Source organism: Sus scrofa, chromosome 10 (assembly GCF_054392235.1).
Source record: "Sus scrofa isolate SSC_HxYL_T2T_F1_AM1 chromosome 10, Sscrofa_HxYL_maternal_Yorkshire_Landrace_v2.0, whole genome shotgun sequence".
Taxonomy (NCBI): Eukaryota; Metazoa; Chordata; class Mammalia; order Artiodactyla; family Suidae; genus Sus; species Sus scrofa.
In genome coordinates, this window is record NC_139392.1 from 48,672,149 (window position 1) to 48,695,805 (window position 23,657).

A 23,657-nucleotide genomic window follows, 5' to 3' on the forward strand; every position below is an offset into this window, starting at 1 on the left:
ATTCAGTTACACCCGGGCATGACATACTTTTGACTTTTCCTAATGATGCTTTTGGAGAATAATTAGCAAATATCCAAAACACTCTTCCTTGGTAATTACATACATTTTAAAAAATCCTTGAATGAGATCAAATCTTTAACAAAATGCATCTCAGAGGGGGTTGAAAAACACAAAATATTCTGCAATGACAATGAGAATGAAAACAATAGGAAGTAAAAGCAGATTTTCCAATAATGTAAGTAGCAAACATTGGTCTTGAAAACTTCTTGGCACATACAGCTTAAATTCAATCATCACCAAAGATTGAAACTATTATGCAGTGCAAAACTGTTTCTTTAGTTTAAATGGATTTATCTATCATGTACTACAAACCAGTATAGTCTCTGATACTCTGTGTTGTGGATTTAGACAACGTTAGCATTTTTTTTTTCAAATGAGCATAATGCTTCAAATTTTTTTTTTTGTATTTTTGCTATTTCTTGGGCTGCTCCTGCAGCATATGGAGGTTCCCATGCTAGAGGTTGAATCAGAGCTGCAGCCACAAGCCTACACCACACAGCAACGCTGGATCCGAGCCACGTCTGCAACCTACACCACAGCTCACGGCAATGCCGGATTGTTAACCCACTGAGCAAGGGCAGGGACTGAACCCACAACCTCATGGTTCCTAGTCGGATTCATTAACCACTGCGCCAAGATGGGAACTCCTCAAATATCTATTTTAGCAAGGATCTTTGCCTATCATTATTTACCTAGTATTTCTCCTGACCCACTTTTTATTTCCTATGTTCTCAGGTAGACCTTACTAGAGTAGAAGAATACTATCATGTTTTTCCAGATATATTCTGAAGATAGAATAACTTTGAATCCTGATTCTACCACTTATTATCTAGATAACTTGGTTAAGTTAATTCACTCCTTGTGCACCTTGTTTCCTTGACTATCAGATGGACTATGGTAATACGATTGTCACATGAACAACAAGGGTTTGCACTGCATGGGTCCTCTTAAACACAAATTATTTTTAGTGCATACATTACTATGTTTACCAGTGGTAGTTGTTCGAATCTGCAGATGCAGAATCCCCTGAGGACAAAGAAGGCGGACTTTGAGGCCTGAGCATCTGCAGATTTGGGATCTGCAGCAGGTTCTAGAACCAAGACCCTGTGAATACAGAGATGACCAAACTACTTCCTAGAGTTGTTGTGTGGATGAAACAAATTAATATATGTAAAATGCTCAGAAAAATGTCTGGCACATAATGCATTCTCTATCAGTGCTTGCTGTTCATTTGTGTTCTGCTTCCTACTGGGTCTCTTTACGTGAATCTCTATAAATCATTAGAATTCATAAATAATCAGAATGGCCAAGACCTTTTTATACAAAAGAGGGAGGTACAATGGGAAGTTCACTAGAGGTAATTTGTCAGAAACAACAGATGTAAAAAAAGGAGAACTAAGATATTAATAGCAAAATTTTAAAATTAACATAGCATTGGATTTTGAATTGGGTAAACAAGCTGACTTTATAGTAAGTGGAAGTACTGAAATTTATATCCAGTGGTCAGAAGTTTTATAATCACCACATAATTGATCACTCCACTAACAGTTTAGAATTTCTTCCTGTTTACCATTTTAAACAGATATGATGACTGTTGATAATGTAAATTTTATGGTTTGGCTGTCGATTTCTGTTTTATAATTATTCAAAATTTTAAAAAAGCAGAAATATAATATATAGGTGTTTTGACATATTTAGAAAAGACTTTGGGTAAAAAGAAGTAACTGTATCAAAACAGTCACTTCAAAATGTCTCGCCCCTTTAAAGCATTCTTTACAAATGTTTCAGTGAATATGTGCTTTGTGATTCTATCAACTAGGAATAGGTGCTCAAGTGGGCCTTAATATTTGTGGTGAACTCCCAGGGACCTTTCCCCTGGCCAGAGCTAGTGTGGCTGGGTCAGCCCTTATGATTCTTATTATGATTGGAGGATGCAACAGTCATTGGGGAACCTTGAAAAACAAGGCTTATTACTCATACCCTGGAGGGCACATGGCACACTCAGAGACACACAGAGAAGCTAAGCAGAGAGCAAGGGAGGGAGAAAAGCCATGGGTTCTGCTTTCATTGTGGTCAAGGGTGGGGTGTTTAGATTCACTTTGTTCTGGTGAATTAAAAACATAAGATCAGAAATGAATGTGCAAGAAGGGAAAAGCAGGTTCAATCAAGCAGTCAGTTACCTGTATCACCTAGGGCTTTCTAAAAAGGAAAATTTATGGTTGGGGTGGCCTGGCTCTTAATCTAATTGTATGGCTGAAAATGTATTTACTTGAGGTGAATGTCTTGAAATGGACTGTCTCAGCAATGAAAAGCTTATATCAAGAACCTCATTACAATCAGAAAAGCTAATCATTGGGCACTTTCACTGCCATGTAAATGTAGGTATGTGTGATTTTGTCCTTATGAGAAGAGGAATCTTTATTTATATTTGAGATAAAGAAAACAATTCTCTATCTCATATATCATGTATTGAATTCCCTTAGGAGATAGGATCCAATATTGGAATTCAGGATCCAGTATTGTCTCTGAGGCAGCACAGTTTTGATCCCCAGCCTGGTACAATGAGTTAAGGATCTGACCTTGGGGCAGCTATGGTGTAGGTCACAACTGCAGCTGGGATTCAGTCCCTAGCCTTGAAACTTCCATATGCCTGCAATAGTGTCCATTAAAAAAGAAGAAGAGGAAGAGAGCATCTCAAATATAATAAGTATTGATCTGATACACAGGTTACCAGGATGATCCATATGGAGAAACACAATCATACTGCAGTAACAAAAGTGGGGCCAAATTTATTCTCATGGGGATCACCAATAACCCTAGGCTCCAGGTGTCTCTTTTTGGAATCTTCCTCATCCTACACTAGGTCAGTGATGGTAAATCTGGGCAAGGTTTTCCTGACCCATTTGGACTCCAAGCTACATAATCCCATGTATTTTTTCCTTAGACATTTGCCAATTACTGATCTGGTTACTCCAATCTCATTGGCCCAAAAATGATGGGCAACTTTGTCCTGCACCAAAATACAATTTCCTACAATTGGTGTGCCACCCAACTAGCAGTCTTTGAGATTTTCATCATCACTGAGAAGTTTATGCTATCAGCAATGGCCTATGATCATTATGCAGCCATCTGCAAACCTCTTCTCTACATAGTCATCATGGCAGAGAAAGTATGTTGGGGCCTGGTACTCACTCCCTAGCTCTACAGCACTTTGTGTCACTGATTCTCACAATTACATTATTTAATTTGTCCTCCTGTGGCTCTAACATTTCTATGGTGACTGCCTCTCTCTGATTTCCATGCTCTGTTCTGGCACACACAAATCAGAATTGATCATTTTGATAGTTTCAGGGTGTAACTTGCTCTCTTCACCCTTGATTGTTCTTGTATCCTACACATTTATTCTCATGGCTCTTCTCAGAATGAACTCCACTGAGGGAAGTCACAAAGCCTTCTCTAACTGCAGTTCACACCTGACAGTGGAGGTCATGTTCTATGGAACATTATTGTTTATTTACCTGAAACACAAATCTAGCCATATGTTTTCTATAGATAAAATGGTCTCTGTTTTGCACCCTGGTGATTCCTATGCTGAACCCATTGATCTATTGCCTAAGAAACAGAGAAGTTAAAGATGTTCTGAGGAGAACTTTAACTAAATGATGCAAAATCCCCAATTAATATCTTAATATTCAGTTACAAATGTGGGTCCAAAAATTGTTGTTTAATACTTTGTCAGTCCAATTATACCATTAAAAAGTAGAAATGTTTTACCACATTGCCTTCCTCTTTTTCATGATGAAACACTTCCTCCTTGGATTGAATAATTATAGCTAGATAATTTGTCTCAAGTAATTTTAAAGACCATATTGGAACCTCTATATTTAGAAATAAGGCAAAGCATACCAATTTTTTTGGTCAAACGTCAATTTTTCTGGTCAAACCATATCAATTTTTTTTAACTCATGGAGGTTAAAAATGTCTCAAGTCATCCAAATGGAATGCAATTAACTAGAAAAATTGTAATACACATGTCATAGAAGTCACTGTGCCTTAAAGATAAACATAATTGAACCATGAAGAATGTGTAGGTTAGAAAAGCCTCAAATAGAAGTAAATTTGTGATTATAATACATCATGAACAAGCTGCTTCAAGAATCTAAGCTGAGTAGAAAATACAGCATGCCACTTCAGAATGAAATATTCAGTCAGATTGAGTTAAGAGTCTCCTTTTCATGGCTAGAGTGGGCATTTGGAAGATTTTTTTTTCTTAATGAAGAACCATGAGAAAAATATTGGCCAACTCTAGATATCCTTTGAGACACCCTCACACTACAACTAACTTTGGTTTCTGATAGCTTCTGGATAAAGAAGTTGATTTAGAATTGGCAAGCTCAAGATAAAGAAGTTATCTGGTCACTTCCTAAATGACACCAATATTTTGAAAAGCTGTGGCAATGAAAACAGAGATTAGAGATAATTGATGCCCTTTAGAGTTAATTGCACTTTCATCAAGTCATCTTTGACTCCTTAATGAGTTTGTACAAACAGAGCCAATATTTTGCTAATACAATGCTTCATCCCCATTTCTATTCACTCAGCAAATGCACAGACTCCTTGCATCTTTGTGTTCTCCTAGTTTTTTACAGAGGCATTTTTTAGATTTTTAAAATGTATATATTACCTCAATCATGTTTGTTTCAATCTACCCTAGCATTTGAAGTGAAAATTGTGAGGAATTAAATCAAAATATGAATCAGGATCACTTTATCTCAGATTCATATATTTCATTTACTTTGTCCATTTTTTAATGCACTGAGGTTTACTTTGTTAAATAAGTTCATCTTAAGTGTTCTCATCACAAAATAAAAAAAAAATCTATGTGAGGTAATGGATTAGCTAATCACTTTAGCTATATTTATATATTTAGCTATATATAAATATATATTATATATATTTAGCTATATATATGTATATATTTTGTCTTTTTACAATTTCTTGGGCTGCTCCCACAGCATATGAAGGTTCCCAGGCTAGGGGTCTAATCGGAGCTGTAGCTGCTGGCCTCCACCAGAGCCACAGCAATGCAGGATCTGAGCCACATCTGCAACCTACACCACAGCTCATGGCAATGCCGGATCCTTAACCCACTGAGCAAGACCTGGGATCAAACCTGCAACCTCATGGTTCCTGGTTGGATTCATTAACCACTGAGGCATGATGGGAACTCCTGTATGCTATATATATTTTTATACACATATTTAGCTATATATATAAATATATAGCTAAATCTCAAAATATCATATTGTGTCCTGGAAACTTATACAATTTTGATGTATTAATTACAAATTCTAGAAAGCTACAAATTTTTAATTTTTAAATAAAAATGAAATAAAGTAAAACACAAAGTAAAAGAAATATAAAATTGCAGTCTCCAAAAAAATCAATTCTGCTAACCATGTTAGCTTTGGATCCTGTCCATCAGCATATATAATTTCATGAATAAATTTTAGTGTTGAGACTAACATTTTATATTATATTGCAGACTTTTTGATCATATATGATTCCCTCAAAATTCTATCATTTCTATTAATTTTCATAACCCCAAGTAAAGTTTAATATTATTCATATCTGTGGTATCACCCATATAGAAAGAACTTTCAAAAAATCATAATACATGATATCATATGGTATTTGTCTTTCTCTTTCTGACGTACTTCACTCAGGAAGAGAGTCTCTAGTTCCATCCATGTTGCTGAAAATGGCATTATTTTCTTCTTTTTTATGGCTGAGTAGTATTCCATTGTGTATATATACCACATCTTCCTAATCCAATCATCTGTCAGTGGACATTTGGGTTGATTCCATTTCTTGGCTATTGTCAATAGAGCTGCAATGAACATGTGGGTGCTTGTGTCTTTTTTGATATCATTTATATCTGGAATATAATATATGGCAAAAAGGAACCTTTCCATAGAAAAGAAAATCATGGAATGGAGAATAGACTTGCGGTTGCCTAGAGGGAGGGGGAGGGAGTGGGACAGACTGGGAGCTTGGGGTAAATAGATGCAGAATGTTGCCTTCAGGATGAATTAGCAATGGGATCCTTCTGTGCAGCACTGGGAACTCTGTCTAGTCACTTATGATGGAACATGTAATGTGAGAAAAAAGAATGTGTACATGTAAGTGTAACTGGGTCTCCATGCTGTACAGTAGAAAAAATATATGTAAATAAAAAAGATTAAAAAAATCATAATACATCAAAAACACTAAACTTACCTTTCTAACTTGAGAATTCATCATGAGCATCTTTCTTGGGCAATGAAGTTTTGTTTTCATTTTTGATATCAGCATACAACTGTGGAATACAGATTAATCACTTTTTATTTGGTCATTCTTTGACTGATGGACACTTGATTGTTTGTAGGTTTTTATTTTTTTACCACTATTACAAAATGCTGTAATAAATAGCATTGTGCTTATAAAACAATATACTATTAATTTTTATTTCTAAAATAAATACATAATATTTCCTCTGCAATCTATGTGCTGCTGGGTAAGTGATTTACATATTTGCATAATAATTTAAAATAAAAATAAAGCACTATCAAAAAGTGCTTTGCATTGTGATTTTTCCCCAAGTAGCCAAGTAGTATTTTTTTCCAAGAAAGGATATTGACATATCCTTTTCATTGAATGATGACAAAATTGCAAAATGGCAATAATAGATGAATAGCATCAGCTATTTGATGTCATGGATACAATGTGAATTGTCCTAAAACATCACCTTATTTTTTAATAGAAAGCTTATAATATTCCCAACTTCACTGTCCCTGGACATAGTCTTAATTCCCACAAAGCACATATTTACATTCTAGTTATAATAATGAAGAGTTTAGAAATAATGCTTCCAACTTATATGAAAATATTTTAGTATTTGTATGCTCAAACTTCTTCCCAAAGTAGAACTTTTAGTTTTCCTTACATTATTTATGTTCACTCCATACCTAATTAATGGCTTGATTCACTAAGAGCTTTGAATTAGGAAACTGGAAAAATTTGTGTGAAGTCTTAAATGGCAATAGTTGCAAGGCCCCAGTGACTCAAGTGCATATACTCAACCTCCAGTTATTTCTAAAAGTCCTTGAGGTTGATTTCCTTCATGGACTCTGTAATGATTTCTTCAATTTCTATCCAATTACTTCTTTATTCAGAGTGCCAATATACTCTTTCTTGAAGAGATTTTTCCAAATACTTCAATTTTCCCACATGTAATAGGAAAACATTCTGGCTTTAAGGTGTTGAGGAAAGATGACTCAAAGAAGGAGCATTATCTATTTTAATATTTATCCTCATCAGCTGAGTGGCTCATCCCTTAACTTAACACTATGTTATTAAGACCAAATGTATACCTTTTAACAAGGTATACCCTTAATTTTAAATTAGGGGCCACAATTAAATATTGAAAAAATTTAATAATCACTACCAAATGTGACTGCTCTTGGAGTGAGCAGGCATTTCTAGACTTAACATTAAGGTCTAAAAACTAAATCCCTTGTGTCTGGCTTTAGCCTGTTTCTGTACAGTAGAGAGAAGATCTACCGGAATAGCTAAAGAGATTTTGAAGAAGAAAATTGATGTGCTTACAGTAATGATTTCCTATAAACCTATAGTAATCAAGACAGAGCAATATATTATAGAAATAGACAAAAATATGTATGGAACAGTGTCCAAAAAATGTACATATGTATTTTCAATTAATTATCAACTAAGAAGTCATAGTAAGTAGATAGGCTATAGACTATGCATAAATAACCTCTAAAAATTATTGACAGAAAGATAGCCTAATAACAGCAAGGGAAATATCTCAAAAGACATTTCACAGAAGGAATATGAATACATAATAAAAACAAAAATGGCCAAACATATTTAGTCATCAGGAAAATGAAACTACATGAACAATGAAATACTATTCCTCATCCATCAGTCTGAGTTAACAATAAAAATATTAAATTCCTAAGTACAAAGTACCATAACAGCTCCTATGTTCAGCTCCAAAAAATAACATATATTGTTGATTAGGCAATACAAAAGCACTTTGCTTTGGAAAACAGTTTGACAATTTTAAGCAATGTGGATCATGGACTTCTAGACACCAGAACTAAGAATATATTTCTACTGTTTAAGTCAACCAGTTTATAATATTTTGCTACAACTGCCCAAGCAAACTGATATTTTTTTCATCTTTTTTAATTATTATTTCCCCCAACATGTTTTTTTTCCACAGTACAGTATGGGGACCCAGTTACACATACATGTATACATAATTTTTTCTCCCATTGTCATGCTCCATTGCAAGTATCTAGACATAGTTCTCAGTGCTACACAGCAGGATCTCATTGTTAATCCATTCCAAAAGAAATAGTTTGCTTCTGTTAACCCCAAGCTCCCAATCCATCCCACTCCCTCCCCCTCTGCCTGGGCAACCACATGTCTATTCTCCAAGTCCATGATTTTCTTTTCTGTGGAAAGTTTCATTTGTGCTGTATATTAGATACTGGATATGAGTGATATCATATGGAATATGTCTTTCTCTTTCTGACTTACTTCACTCAGTATAAGAGTCTCTAGTTCCATCCATGTTGCTGCAAATGGCATTATGTCATTCTTTTTATGGCTGAGTAGTATCCCATTGTATATATATATACCACATCTTCCTAATCCATTCATCTGTCAGTTGACATTTGGGTTGTTTCCATGTCCTGGCTATTGTGAATAGACCTGCAGTGAACGTGCAGGTGCATTTGTCTTTTTTAAGGAAAGTTTTATCTGGATATATGCCCGAGTGGGATTGCTAAATCATATGTAGTTCTATGTATAGAATTCTTTTTTTTCTCCTTGTAAATTTATTCTAAGTTGTGTCTGATAACCCCAAGCTCCCGATCCCTCCCACTCCCTCCCCCTCCCATCAGGCAACCACAAGTCTCTTCTCCAAGTCCATGATTTTCTTTTCTGAGGAGATGTTCATTTATGCTGGATATTAGATTCCAGTTATAAGTGATATCATATGGTATTTGTCTTTGTCTTTCTGGCTCATTTCACTCAGTATTACAGTCTCTAGTTCCATCCATGTTGCTGCAAATGGCATTATGTCATTCTTTTTTATGGCTGAGTAGTATTCCATTGTGTATATATACCACCTCTTCCGAATCCAATCCTCTGTCGATGGACATTTGGGTTGTTTCCATGTCCTGGCTATTGTGAAGAGTGCTGCAATGAACATGTGGGTGCATGTGTCTCTTTTAAGGAGAGTTTTGTCCAGATATACATGTATAGATTTCTAAGGTACCTCCATACTGTTCTCCATAGTGGTTGTAACAGATATTTTTCATCTTAATTTATTCAGTCCTCTCTCCCATGACCAGGTATCCATCCGCATATATTTAATGTGAATCTGTTTTGTTTTCCTCTGTTCTTATGAAGTATATATTATTGTTCCATATGCCTGCATTTACATATTATGTACATGCCATTTTGCCATTGGCTTCAACTTCCAGCTTTAAATGTAAGGCCTTACAGGAAAAAAAATTCTTATGATGGAAAATAATTATTATTGCCAAGAGAACTTAAGCTTCAAAGAGAGAATTACTCCATGGTGGGTTCTTCTCTCCATAATTCTTTTAGTCTTTTAATGTGTAAACATGTATCTCTAAAATATTCAGGGTGCAAAAAATTTATTTGTGGGACAGGAAATGTATAGACATGACACAAGGGCTTTATTTTTAAACATTCTGTTTGACTCTTGGAGTTATCGTCTATCTTTTCTCATTTGAAAGACAATTATGAAGAAAAATTAAAATAATACTTTTATTACTGAGGATTGTTTTTTGGAGAAAAAATCCACACTTTGAACATCCACTTTACCCCATTCCTTGAAATAATGACTATCTTAATTTTGTATTCTTTGAAGTAAAAGCAGAGAAAAAAACAACAGAGATAGTGGCATAATAAAAATACAATTTATTGATGGACTTTGTTCTCTTTTCACTGCTAACCTATTGGTTTCTAAATCTTTAATATTACATTTTTGCAATAACAAATCTCAATGCAAATGAGCCACTCTAACAGGTACACTTTAATCAGATGTCACAGAGTTGAACTCACTTCAGTAATGTAGGTCCAGACTACCACACACACATACCCAAAGACTGCTGGGGTGTCTGGATGAACTCCTAGACAGAAACCTTGTTAAGGAGTAAATCCCAGGTGAAATATTCCCCAAGGACGCAAAAGGAAATTTGTGGATGCTAGAATCACCTGTGCTTCAGAGTTAAGCTCTGAAAGGTTTATAAAGCTCCACTAAATCTCACTGCCACAGCCGTGCAGAAACTCTATGAGGCTGAAACTGAATTTCATTAGAGGTGGGTAGACAATGCTCAGCAATGTTTTAGTAAAAAGCACACCACCTCTTACTACGAATGTGCCATCTAGTTAGGAGGGTTCTTAGATTTCATTGTGGCTGAGGTTTTCATGTTAGCTGTCTTGGCCTATGACTGCTATGAGCCTTTTGTACCCCTTTGCTCTACATGGTGGTGGTTATCTCAGTGGATCTGCCTTCTGCAAGTTTCTCTCACATACCCTCCCACTCTACAGTTTTTCCACAGCTATTGTAGTTTCATCTTGTGTCTTCTCTGTCTTACTGCTCTTCTAATGTAATCAGTCATTTTTACTGTGATAATGTCCCTCTGTTAGAATTATCCTGCTCTAATACCTACTTTCCAGAAACAGTAGTATTTATACCTGTAGCTACAAACTTGATTTCTTCCATAACTATAGTTCTGGTGTCTTATTTCAACATGTTTTGTCCATTCTAAGAATACGTTTATCAGAAGGATGGAAAAAAAGCCTTTTCCACCTGTGCATCACATATGAGGGCAGTGTCAGTTTTCTGTGGAACCCTCCTTTTCATGTATTTGCAGCCTCGAACAAACCATTCATTGGATACTGGTAAAATGGCCTCTGTGTTTTATACACTGGTGATTTCTATGCTGAATCCCATGATCTATAGCCTGAGGAATAAGGATGTGAAGGCTGCCTTAAAGAGATTTCTGAGAAATTCATGCTATCCTTTAAGTAAATGTGATTTTAAAACTCTACAGGTAAATGAAGAGATTGTTAATATAGTCTGGCATTGTGTTAGAAGAAGCTGAGGTTAGATGGCTTGCCTGTATGTTTATAAGTAATTCTAGGAATTGAAAGAAGCTAAGCTTGGGGAAACATTGATTTTTAAAATGGGAGTTCCCTGGTGGCTCAGTGGGTTAAGGATCCAGTGTTGTCACTGCTGTGGCACAGGCTGGGAACTTCCACATGCCAAGAGTATGGCCAAAATTTTAAAAAATAATAATTAAATTAAAAAATATGCTGAAGATCTTGGTATTATGAGCTACATACAGAGCTGGAATCTTGAGAGACATGTTAAAAATTTTAAGTTTGAACAGAGCAACAATGATGGAGGACAGAATTAAGTTATAGTTCTTATATTTTGGTGTCCTTTTTCTTTTTTCCTGCCTAAGTTTGGTTTCATGGATCACTGCATCTTGAAGAACTGTAATTACAGATCTCGAAAATCCTTTTTTAGCTAACTTTGTGAAGTTAAACTGACAAGTATCTTTAAAAATCTGTAACTCCTTTTTAATATTGTGTGATTTAAAAAATATGTAGTCCTAATGAATTTATATTCTGAATGGTATTAAAACATGATTTCAATTATTTTATTCCATTAATAATGTATATAATTTATTATACATTTACATATCAACATGAAAGCATATTCAACTATCATTGAGTATGTTTGTATTTTATTCAGGAACTTAGTGGATGTCATCAAATGTCTCCTTACCCCCACTCTAAGAATCAGGTTTAATTTTTTTTTGTTTGTTTGTTTGTTTTCATTTCTACAGCTGCACCCATGGCATATGGAGGTTCCCAGGCTAGGTGTCTAATTGGAGCTGTAGCCACCGGCCCACACCAGAGCCACAGCAATGAGGGATCCAAGCCAAGTTGGTGACTTGCACCACAGCTCACAGCAATGCCAGATCCTTAGTTCACTGAGAGAGGCCAGGGATCAAACCTGCAATCTCATAGTTCCCAGTCAGATTCATTAACCACTGAGCCACAATGGTAACTCCGGATCAGGTTTTTTTAAGATAGTGTTTAATATGTTTGCTGTTATTATGATACATTAGACTTTTGATGGACACTGTGAGAATTATTTATACCATTACAGGAAAATCTAATTTTTAATTAAAAATTCTTTTCTGTTTTCTGAAAATTTTTGATCAGAAAGATTACAACAAAATCTGTTGCATAGCTTTGAATAGATAGAGGTGACCAGAATCTTTCTCAGCCTTACAAATCAGAATCACCAGAGAAAGGTCACTAAATCCATATTTTAATAAGCTCAACTAGTATCCCTGAGGATGTGGGTTCAATCCCTGGCAAAATCATATTAACATTCTTTGTGTACATTTACTTATAAACAGGTTTTAGTGTAGATGAGCTTCTTCAAATATAGGTGCTAAATCTTCACTCATAATAGTTAAAATATAAGACAAGGAATGTAGTCCTACAAAGCAAAAATAAACTCATATACATGAAAGATTATAGTTGGGGTATCCTCATATTACCCCCCCACCTATTTAAAAAAAAACACTTTTTTTACAAATTCCCTTACTAATTAAATTATTCAAAGGAATTTTTTTACCTCCCAATGTAGGGAGAAGAAATATGAGGACTTGGAGTAAAGTTTTCTTTAATCTGTTTCACTAACATTAGGATAAAGCCTTTAGTTAATACTTTGCATTGCCTCTTGTTTCCTTGAATTTATTATTAAGTTATTGATAAATGGTACTAGTTTTAGAATGGGTAGTTAGAGCATATCTTAGTAAGCAAGGAGTCATATAGTCCTTTGAAATTTTTAGCTTCCCTGAAATTAGGTATGTGAACTCACAGATCTACTAAAAAAAATAGGAAAGGTTGCAATGATGCAGTTTTTTTTTTATAGTACACCTACTACATAATCTATGTTAAAACACTGATTTATTGGTTAAGTCTAATGTTACAAGAAGGGAGGTCAATAACTCACTATATTACATTTGTTTGTCTGAACAGCCAAGTTCTGTTTACTAAGCATGGAGTTTTTTAGCTGTTTATTCACAGACTATGTTCTAAAAATCTTGTTTGTGATGAGCTATGAGAGTGAGGAAATGGGTGTTGAACGATGTACTAAGGATGAGTTATATATGGACACTTCGAGTGGTTGCTACAACTCTGGATAGAAATCTATGAACTTATGTTATACAAGACCATAGGTGAAACATATTCAGGATTCCCTGTATAAAGTTCCTTAAGTCACACAAAAAATGTAGGCTCAGTTTTTCATAGACCACTATAAAATATTTCCTGTCAATTATGCTCATTTATTTGTTTAAACTCATAATATTTTAAGATGAAAAAACCTGGGAAATCAAATATAATTTCTGATGTTTCTAATTCATCAGTAAGAATTTCCTCTTAGTTACATTTAAGGACAAAGAGATTGTCCTGGGACTCTGTCCATCTTCCTAAAGGTTTGTGTTTGTTTGTTTGAAGTGTTGAACCATGTGTAACGATGAACCAATTCAACACCAAACCACAAGTAATTGCATTTTATAGCAAGGCACAAGCAGAGGTGGGATATTTTGCCAAGATTACCAGATGTGTTTATCTGATGCAAAATATTTTTTTTAAAGAGAGACACTATACATTCACAGAATTATTATTTAATATCTAAAATCACATAGTTCAAACATGTAAATTTCCCACCTTCATCATCGTATGCACAATGGAAATGGGCTGTGATCTCTAGGACTTTACTATATTTTCTCAAAGTATTCTGCATGAAAAAGAGAAATGCAAGATTTTATCCCCTTCTTCATTATATGGCAGCCCAGTATTAAATATTAATTCATTGGGAAATAAGGGACAGATTTTACATTCATAATTAGTATATAAAACATACAAATCCACCCTTCTTTTCTCTCACAGTAGACTCATAATATATTCTTACTCATCATCTAGTTTAGAGTGACTAGGATGCAAGCTAATGCCTAGAGCTTTTATAAAATGCCTTGTGCATACAGTTCTGAGGGGTAGAATTGGGTAGTGGGGGGTTTCATAGACAAAAGTATCCTCTGTGTCCCTAGAGATGTTTACAAAAGCAAAGACTGTAATTTAGTAATAAGGGGAAGAAATAGTCAAATATAATTAGTATGATATTGATCTGAAATTAATTCACTCAAAATTTACTTTATTTTTCCATTACCTAACATCTAGAAGAGACTATACTAGGAAATTTTAAATGAGACAAAAAAAAAAAAACCACACAAAGCTCTCAATCATTCAGCCTTAAGGTGTCTAATGTCTAGTAGGGAAAAGGTATGGAAACATTATATTGTTATAAATGTGATAAGAAATATAAATGAATTATGTCTAAAGTGATTCTAGATTACAAATATGAACTATTTCACCTCAACATGAAAAGTAAGGCTTGAAAGTTATATTTCAACAGGATTTTAAGGATAAATATTGTTTCCCCTGCAACTATCCTTTTTTCTTGTAGAGAAAGGTAATAGGAATGGCAATAACAAAAGTAGAGAATGTGAAAGAACTTTTTTTTCTTTTTTCTTTTTGTCTTCACCTGCAGCATAAGGAGGTTCCTGGGCCAGGGAATGAACCCACACCTCTGCACCAACCTGAATACTCCAGTCAGATCCGTAACCCACTACCACAGCAGGAACTCTGGAAGGACATCTTTTTTATTGACAAATGGAGAACAATTATATTAATTGGACCAATGGCTATCCATTGACGATTGAAAGAAATTGAATGGAATTGGGGTTATAAAAATGTTGAGGGATGAGATTGTAAAATGTCACATTTGCATGTACATTGTCAAATATAATCCACACTTTATTTTATACAATGTAAAATGGAGTATTATATATTTAGAAATATCAGAGTTTTTTGTTTTGGAAAGAATGGAAAAATTGCGAGAAAAAGAGACCAGCACTGTGGGTGCAGAGGGAAGGGGGAAAGGGCCACAAAGGCGGTGCCAGAGGGAGGGGGGCAGTATGAGCACATGGCCAATGCTGGCTGAGCTGCAGGATTGAGGTAAGGAGCTTGGGTTTCCCCCAGCATCCAGAACATGGATAAGAAATCCAACAAGCTGCTGCTGGCTTTGGTGATGCTCTTCCTATTTGCAGTGATGCTCCTCCAAAACATGTGCCCAGGCACAGAATGTAAGCTCCTCTGCCTGCAGGCGTTCAGCCTTGCATGCCAGCCCAGCCTGGACTGCTTGAGGATGAGAGCTCCACCAGGTTCCATCAGCATTACAATTTCAGCACAGCGACCTCAGGCGCAAAGTAGAACTCAACATCAAGTGTGATGACCTGATCTTGTTCCTGAACATCCAGAAGAAAAGAGGCACCGCTTTTGGCCAGCAGTATCCAGCTGGAGCTGCAGTTTCAATGCTCTGTGGGTTATAAGAAATGTACTTGCCACTGGCCAGGTAAGCGGGAGACCTGGCTCTTCTCCAGGTTCTCCACAGGCTGGAGCTGTGGACTGCATGCCAACTGGACCAAGCTCACCAGATGTGTGCCTGCAGTGGTGGATGGCAAGAGCGATGCCTGGCTGAGGCTGTGCACATGAGTGCATGGCTGGGGCAAATCAGGGCCCAGGAGCATGGGAGCAGACCCAGGCCAGGGCGGGAGGAGAGCTAGAAGGCTTGGTGGGCTGCTGCCAGTGACCACGGGAGCACCTAGGTGCCCCTGCGGTTTAGGGCGGGCACCAGGCGCCCTGGAGAGTTCTCACCACACTGTGGCAGCCTCAGGAAGCTTGTCCCTTCTGCCCCAAGATGGCTACCTCCGGGTTGGCCTGCTTGGTGGCTGGGAGTGAGTACAAGGGAAGCAGCCAGGAGGCCAGGAAGGAGTGCATAGGAACGGGGTACTGCAAGCCGACTTGGCACTGGATAGCCAGAAAGAGATACCCTCTGTGTGTAGCATCCCTGACCCCCTCCAACCCTCTCTCTGCTTTCTTCCTCACCCAGGTCCCAAAGCCTCCTCTTGATCTCTTCTTTCCTACTACTGCATTTTACCATCTGCCTCACACCTCCACCTCCCTCCCAGCCCCTTGATTCCTCTATTGGCCTTTCTCTCCTTTTCATGTTCATGATCTTGTTGCCTCTGGCCACTGCCTCTTCTTCTCCCTCCGCTTTCCTCTCTCACTTTGCTTCTCCTTCCTTTTTCACCTTTTCTGATTTTCTTCTCTTCTCTTCCTGACTTTGGTTGCCTCTGTCCTCCTTTGTGCTGGCTCTCTCTCCCTGGGCAAATGCATGTCCCTCTGTGGCTATTTGGGGACATCCAGAGGGTATCTAGGTGGACACCCAGAGGGGGCAGATGGTATCCAGCTTGCACTTCTCACTGCTGGCTGCACACTGGGCACCCTCCAAGCTTTGTGAGTGTGTGGGGCACAGGGTTGGGTGGGCGGGGGTGGGGAGGGGGGTGCTTGAACCAGAGGTTGGGTAGGGTCGCTTTCCCACATCCTGTGTGTTGTTCAGTCTTGAGAAACCTCTCCTGATTTAGTAACTTTGAGCCCCCCTCCCCCTCCTTGAGCGTGGCCAGCAGGGCACCTCCAGGCTACTTGCTGGGAACCCATAGCTGGTGTAGAAAGGAAAGTGCTATTTTGTGAAGAGCGCATAGGCAGTTGCTTTTGAAGCTAGGGAATTTCCCCTATCCCCCTGCAAAGCTAGGTTGCCTGAGGTCTTGGATTAGGAAGAAGGAAAGACTTTTGGGGGTGCAATTTCCCCAGTCAGGACTCCTCTTGTACCACTCACCATAAATCAGATTAGGTCAGAGGCAGGGAGTCCAAGTATTGGTCAGAGTAAGTCTAGTTTACTTGGCCTTCCTATTGGCCTCCCCACTGAGGTGACCTTAGGGGTCCTTGAGGCTGCTGCTGTTATAGAGTCTGCCTACCTAGAATGGCTCCCAGCTCCCTCCTCTGCCTCCCAGAGTGAGGGGGGCTCTGTGTCCTGGACATGGCCACATTTTGTTGATGCCTCTTCCAATACAACAGCAATACAACAGCAAGTGCAGTTTCTTCTGTCCAGCTCCAAAGGAGCTGACATTCCTCTGACTTTCTGGTCACCATTGAGATTTTAGAGGAACCCTCACAGCCTACTCACTTTCCCTTCCCTCAGTTTACAGTGTCCTTTCTGAATGCTGGAATTCTGGGAAGATCTGTAGAAATTTCATTTCCTTTCCAGATTTTGTTTGTTTTGTTTTGTTTTTTTATTCCATCCTAAGAGAACCTTGGCCCTAGGAGGATTGCCACCTGGATCCATTGTGGGAACTGTGTTAAGTCATTGTCACCACAAGATTCTGATGTTTAAGAAGTTCCCAGATGATTTGGCAATATTAAAAAAATCCCTCTTGCTGATGGAGCTGGCAGATGCAGTGAGAGGTTAATAAAAAGCCCTTGAGGGCAGAAATAGAATTCCACAGCAATGGCTGTGGCAGAGGAGTAAAAATGAGGTCTTGGCAAGGAGTGGAATCCCCAGCCTGCCTGGAGTTCCCCAGGGTACATGTGCCTTTTAAAATCCTTTTGTATAAGTAGGTGTGACATGGTCTTGCTTATGTATTTGGTGGCCACTGTCCAACACAGAAAATCAGAACTCCTTAAGGGGAGGCTTCAGCCTCTTGGGCTGTCCCCAGATGATGCAAAATTATTTGAAATAGGATTCTATGGGTCATCAAAATGGTGATACCATAGTGCCATCTAGTCTAATAAAAGAACCACTTTTTAAAGTGTCAAAAAAAAGAGACCATAAAAATAAGGAAAAAAATGGATAAGCTTTCTTCCTTTTTAAAAAATTTAACCATAGTTAATTTACAATATCATATTACCTTTAAATGTGCAATGTATATACAATCTTAAAAATAGAGCGGTACAGCAGAAATCATCACAACATTGTCAATCAACTGTACTTTCATAAAACTTTAAAAAATGAGCAATAAATAAATTAAAACTATAATCATCTAATGAATATAACAAACAGAAAAAGACCCACAGGCATAGAGATCAAATTAATGGTTACCAATGGGGAGAGGGAAGTGGGGAAGGACAAGATAGGGGGAAGGGATTAAGATGCAAAAACTGTTATGTATAAAATAATTGGAAAATTGGAGAACATGCATATAAGGAGTGTTTTTAGATATCTGATGGTTAGCAGCGGAGGACCATGACCTGTGAGTAAAGAGACACAATTACTGGTGCCTTATAAAGGGTGAACATAGACATATGGAGAACACAATAGTCATGTGGAGATTAAGACACAAATCAGATCGGGAAGGGCTGAGTTGCCTGGAATATACAGAGCCAAGTACTGGGTGGAGACATCGAAGTTGTCCAAGTGATTACATAGCAGCATGAAGGCTGAGATGTCAAGTGATTTCTAAACTGCACATATTAAGGTGAGATTCCATAAGGCCAGGCCAAGAACACACACCAGGGAAACTATCAGGGATCTGTACCATGAAAACTACCAGTTCACACAGGGCTGGGACACATTCAAACTCCATCCTATCTTAGGAGGAATCTCATTGAACATCCACTGCTTTCAATGGAGTCAGCAGAAAAGAGAAAAACTACAGAGGAAATGATTCACTATAATCCACTCTAACAGAGCCCAATATTAACTCTCAAAAGATTAAGCCAGTTTGCAAGTACATAAACTGCCTGCCAAAACAAAACTCAACACTGTTTGAAAAAAGATAAGACACCTGGACTCAACTGAAAAATATTCACAATATTCAACATCCAAAGAAATATTGATCTGCAATTTGAAGAAGTAGGAAAATGTTACCCATAAGCTTGAGAAAGATAAGTCATTTCTTGACTGACTTTACATTTTCCATTTTTTAAAAGCAAATTTGGCACTACAAGAAAATAAAATAAAGAACTTATACACAAAGACAATGGAAACTAACCATACATATGTGCCAAGAGACTTAATTTTTTATCTTAATTTAGAAATTTGAAAGATCTATGGAAAATATACCAAACACACACAAAAAAGATAAGAATGAATGCAGACTTTCTGATAAAAAAAAATAGTGTGAGCCAGAAGATAATGGAACAATCTGTTTAACATATGGACACACAAAAAACTCAAAAATAATTTTTATCTGGCCAAAACATAATTTTAAAACTGAAAGAATTACGTGATTTCCTGATCTTTCTGGTAATGAGCCACCTATGCTTGATTACACCACAGTTAAAAACTAATATCTTCTTAGATTCCAAAAATGATACAAAAGAGCTTATCAACAAACGGAAACAAACTCAAAGATTTTGAAACCAAACTTATGGTTATCAAAGGAAAAGTACTGGGGGGGAGGTTAGGGATAAAAATGAGAGGGTGGGATTGGCATACACATGCTACTATATACACAATTGCTGGGTAACAAGAACCTACTGCATAGTACTGGGAAATGTATTCATGGCTCTCTGATAGACTATACAGGGAGAGAATCAAAAAAGAATGTATGTATATGAATATGCATGACTAATTCACTTTTCCTGTACACCTGAAAGTAACACAACATTACAAGTCAACTATTCTCCAATAAAATGTATTTTTAAAAAGAATACTATTTTAGGGGAAAAAAACAACTTGAAAGTCCTGGAAAGAGACTAAAATAAGAAGATGCAGAACATAATCAAAAGCTCTAGGAATGGTCAGTTTTCCCATTTACAACTTCTATTTTGAAGGAAGTCTCCAGTCTGTACCATTCAAATAGAAATATTGAATATAACCCACAGTTATCTGATCTAAAGGACAAAAGGTAGAGTTTGAGACAATAGTCACAGGAAATATGGGGATACATTGCAGAAAGGAACAAGCCAGTGAAAGTCAGACCCATATTCTATGGACCAACTCTGTCCTTGTCACTGAGCCTGAATCATGCAGGTGTCCAGTATCCAAGAGAAGGCTAAAAAATAAGCTAAAAATCATTTTAAAAATAAAAAATAAAATAAAACAAGGAAAACATCAAAAAGTTATGTGAAGAAATGAATGAATATTTATGTTAGTATGCAGAGTTTGCAGTTTGACATGACCCTTGTTAATTGCCTGCTAAAATAAAAAAGAAATAGAATAAAATAAACCTTCTTAGGAGAAAAATAGCATTCAGATATCTTTACAGCTTAATATCCCAATATCCAAGATAGAATCCAAAGTTGCTCTTTTAATGAGTAACTTGAAGTTTATAGCATATAGTTCAGGTTGAGACACATACAAGGAGAAAGGGGAAGAGCAAAGCCAGTGACAGAACACACTCAGTTAGGGAAGATGTTTACACAGAGCAGAGTGCGACACCAGCAAAAGCCCGGTACGCACTCGTGCACATATGGAGGTGCCAGATCCCTCCATGGCACATCCAAGAATGGGGAGCACAGGGAGGAGGCCATTCCTGTCATTCCAGTTTTAGAAGCTCCATGTCAAAGACAAGAGTGGCATTCGGCAGGATGATGCCTGGGTGCCCAGTTGGCACTGTAGGCATAGTCTGTGGAGATAGCTTGGCTCTCTGACCCACACTCATCTGGGTGACCCCTTCTTCCCAGCCTCAGATCACCTCCTGCTTGCCTAGCACATATTTAAAGGGCTTGCTTCTGTCCCGGGAGGCGTCAAATTTCTTTCCATCTTCAAGCATCCCTGTGTAGTGCACCATGGAGGTCTGGCCGTGCTTTGGGAAGATGTGCCCATCTCAAGGGGAGATGGTCACCACCTGCACTCCCATGGCTGCTGCTGTGGTGGCAGCAGCAATGGCAGTGGTGGGCTGGCTGGTGGTGTGATGGGCAGCATGGAGAGACAATCATCACCATTCTTGAAGTGATAACAGAGAGTGGTTCTTAGTTTCCCTGTTCCCTCCTCAGCTTTTAGCGTGTTAGTCTGTGTACCACGGGTTGTGACTTTATTAGTTTTACTAGCTTTACAGCCTCTCCTGCCACTCCAACCTCTCCACCTGTTTTGTGCATGCATCACACTTAAGCAGGAGAGAATTTTTGGCCCTATCCATTGGTAACACAACTCTGTTTTGTATCAGTGCAGGATGTTGGGCAAAGTAATTAAACAGAAATATCAAAACAATAAAACTTCTAGTAGAAAATCTGAAAAAGTAGTTTCATCTAAAACATAAAAATTCAAAAAGAGCAGTAAAAAGACAAAAACTAAATTAAAGTGGGTAAATGGTACAAGCTTTGAAATGTAGCTAAGAAGTTCCTGTGTGGTGGAGTGGGTTAAGAATCTGGAATTACTGTAGCTGTGGCATCTGTTGCAACTGCAGCGCAGTTCCATCCCTGGTCAGAGAACTTCCAAATGCTATGGGAGAGGCCAAATAATAGTAGTAATAATAATATTCACAGGTAAACATAAAAATAAAGCTAGCTATATGAATGTACAGTAAGTACATAGGAAAGTATCCACTATCATTAGTCACTGAGTAAGTGAAATTTTAAACTCACAATGAGATTATTTTTGAGTTCCCATTGTAGCTCAGTGGTTAATGAACCCAACTAGCATCTGTGAGGATGTGGGTTCAGTCCCTGGCCTCACTCAGTGGGTGAAGCATCCGGAATTGCAGTGAGCCATGATGCAGGTCACAGATGTAGCTGGATCCTGCATTGCTGTGGCTGTGGCATAGGCTGGGGGCTATAGCTCCGATTGGACCCCTAGTCTGGGAACCTCCATATGCCATGGGTGTGGCCATAAAGGAGACAAAAAGACCCCAAAAAAGAGAGATTATTTTATACCAATTTCCATTTATTTATTTTTTAATTTCCTCAACAAATATGATCAAGGATGTGACTAAAAGGGAACTCTTGTACATATTTGTTGGTAATGTAAAATACTGCAGTTATTATTTAAAGATTGCATTTCCTTATAAAATAAAACACACAGTTATCTATGTCCAATAATTTCCCTTTTAGCTCTATAGCAGAGAAATTGATGCATACATATCCATATACACTTATATAGGGGTGTTTATACTAGGCTTTTTATAATAACCCCAAACTTAAAAATCCATTAGTGGGAGGTTTCTTGAAGAATTGTGGTATATGCATGCAGTGGAATATCATGTAGATATAAAATCAAAACACAGATGAATTTTAAAACGCTGAATGAAAGGAACCAGACTGAGAATATGTATTGTGGGGTTCTACTTATATGAAACTCAGAAATAGGGAAAATAAGCTTAGGCTAGAAACCAGAGCTGCAGTGCTGAAGGTAGGAGGATATTTAGGGTGTTAAGACCTTATGATAGAATTCATCTTGGTTGTGGGGATTTAAAGAATCAGGGAACTGTTTTTGGTGTTGAACGTAATCTACATCTTGACTTAGGTATTTATTAAGAACAAATGAAACATTTTTCAAAACCTATCCATTATACCATCTAGATCCAGCTTTTAACTGTATGTAAATTCCCCTCAATTCTTAGACACAGGAAGTCAAATGGAAGAGGGCATAGGTAAAATGGTATGAGATGGAATGTACTATCTCATATTAGATTCTACTTACTATGACATTGTACTGAACATTGTTCAAAAGTGGTGGGATCTCAGCCCAGAAAACAGTATGGTTGAGACAATCATTATGGTAACACATTTCATTACAGAAATTTGTTATGGATTTGCCATGTTAAAGACAAGGCATACAAATCACTCATTTAAAGATGAGACTTAAATTTCCAATTTTCTAGTTATCAATCTGAGCTTGGTGTCCTCTAAATATCAGAATGGTAATATATATTTCATATAGGTTAAAATTTTATTTTTTTTCTTTTTTCAGCTGCAACCTCAGCATTTGGAAGTTCTTGGGCCAGAGGTTAAATCTGAGCTTCAGCTGCTTCCTATGCCACAGCTAGGGCAATGCCAGATCCTTAAACCCCTGAGCTCCAGCAGAAACTCCTAATGGTATATTTTTAAGCCAATGCCTTCTACATATTTCTATTGGACTAATAAATTTAGATGAAAAATTTTATGCAGTGATGATGATTCATTTACAATTTTATCATGACTTATGGAACTGTTCCAGTTTTGCTGAGAAAAAGCTCATCAGTCTTTTTCGTTCTTGCTGGGATCACTGTCTCTGTATAAGTGAGTGAGGACCTTTACATCCTGTAGGTCTCCATGGAACTGTACACATCATCTATGCTATTCCTTTCTTTAAATTGTCCCTTACATTTTTTTTTAACTCGGAATACATAGGAAATCCTGGATAATTAGCAGGCACCACAGGCAATTTTTAAAAATCTCTCAGATGATTTGGATATAATCTGAATAAATCTGAATAAATTTCATGCTCCTTCCTTTGGGAGCATCACCAAGAGAGGAAAAGCATAAATTCTCTCTACTGAAAGAAAAAGAAGAAATTGAGAGTAGGATGTCCAACTCTTCACTAAAGGAGAGTAGGTAGGAATTGCTGTTGATTTTGATTATCATCT

At 37.3% G+C, this 23,657-nt stretch overlaps 1 pseudogene; it reads right to left on the reverse strand.

Moving 5' to 3' along the window:
• Positions 1-20,571: 20,571 nt before the first annotated feature.
• LOC110258849 (peptidyl-prolyl cis-trans isomerase FKBP1A-like) lies at positions 20,572-20,954 on the reverse strand (annotated as a pseudogene).
• Positions 20,955-23,657: the final 2,703 nt, after the last annotated feature.